The following is a 1,915-nucleotide window of genomic DNA, read 5'->3' on the forward strand; positions in this document are numbered from 1 at the left end:
ACTGACATTGTTCTGTCAATGGACCATATGTACTGACATTGTTCTGCGTCGATGGACCATATGTACTGACATTGTTCTGCGTCAATGGACCATATGTACTGACATTGTTCTGCGTCAATGGACCATATGTACTGACATTTTTCAGCGTCAATGGATCATATGTAATGACATTGTTCTGCGTCAATGGACCATATTTACTGACATTTCTCAGCGTCAATGGACCATATGTAATGACATTGTTCTGCGTCAATGGACCATATGTACTGACATTGTTCAGCGTCAATGGACCATATGTAATGACATTTTTCAGCGTCAATGGACCATATGTAATGACATTGTTCTGCGTCAATGGACCATATGTACTGACATTGTTCTGCGTCAATGGACCATATGTACTGACATTGTTCAGCCTCCATGAACTATATGTACTATTTTACATGACCCTGTTTTACATTATTTAAACAAAATATATGTTCAAAGCTATACCTAGACTCAATGTTAAATAAATGCTTCCATCATGCTCGCATCTCAGCAGCTATTTTTCTTCGTATCTTAAGTGAAAAACGTACTAACTTTACTGGAAGAACCGTATCGTTCAGCAGCCAATGTTTGAGATACGGCCTACAGTGATTACTTGTGCTCTCCCTGTTGACTTCCTCCTTACATTCCGACGTTTTTATCGTCTACACTTTTCTCTTTCTTCCAGTCATTATGTGCTGAGTCAGTTGATGGTCTTGTAACAAGTTCATCAATACAAAGCCCTCGTCAATAGAATTTACAGTCATATAAACATACCGTCTTTAACTACCTGTCCTGATTATGTACAACATATAAACATACCGTCTTTAACTACCTGTCCTCATTATGTACAACATATAAACATACCGTCTTTAATTTACCTGTTCTGATTATGTATAACATGTAAACATACCGTCTTTAACTACCTGTTCTGATCATATATAACATATAAACATACCGTCTTTAACTACCTGTCCTGATCATATATAACATATAAACATACCGTCTTTAACTACCTGTCCTGATCATGTATAACATATAAACATACCGTCTTTAACTACCTGTCCTGATCATGTATAACTTTGGAAGGAGAAGATTGTATAAACCTAAAAATAAAGAGCTGTCAGAATTTCTGGTATTTGTTCAAGAGATATGCACATCAATACTTAACTATAGAATTGAAGAAACAATACCCGATCCAGATAAAAGTTATATATCGTAAAAAAATTCCTTTCTCGATTTTAGGTCGTATGATATTTATATTTCTTCCACTGAGCTATTGATAGTGTAGAACTTCTGACGGACAGTGGTAAGTCTAGGGATCTAACATCCGGGGTTTGATTCCCTGCGGTGGAATAACCAATCTCACAAAGTCTGGCTGGTACATCATTAAGCCTATAAAGCATTACACGTGCTTCCTGTACAAAAAAAAAAAGGTCCTAAGAATTCCAAAAAAATCTGCATACATATCATAAATATCTCGAGGTCCGTCCCCTGTGAAATAGAAGAAATTCCATTCCTGTCCATCACCATAGTTACAAATATCACTTAAAGTCTACTTGTATATTTTTCTTACGAGCTCTTGACAACGTTATATTAACTTAGACAAATAATTGATTTTGGAAAATGGAATGGCAGAGCCTATCTTTCTTGTGATAAAAGTTTGGGGCACTCTTCTCCAGCACAACTGTTCCTAGTTTAACAGAATTATCAACAACTACCTTATTAAGTAACAGTGTTAGAAGTTCCTAGTTTAACAGAATTATCAACAGCTACCTTATTAAGTAACAGTGTTAGCAGTTCCTAGTTTAACAGAATTATCAACAGCTACCTTTTTAAGTACCAATGTTAGCAGTTCCTAGTTTAACAGAATTATCAACAGCTACCTTGTTAAGTA

Source organism: Limulus polyphemus, unplaced genomic scaffold (genome assembly GCF_000517525.1).
Source record: "Limulus polyphemus unplaced genomic scaffold, Limulus_polyphemus-2.1.2 Scaffold10997, whole genome shotgun sequence".
NCBI classification, from domain to species: domain Eukaryota; kingdom Metazoa; phylum Arthropoda; class Merostomata; order Xiphosura; family Limulidae; genus Limulus; species Limulus polyphemus.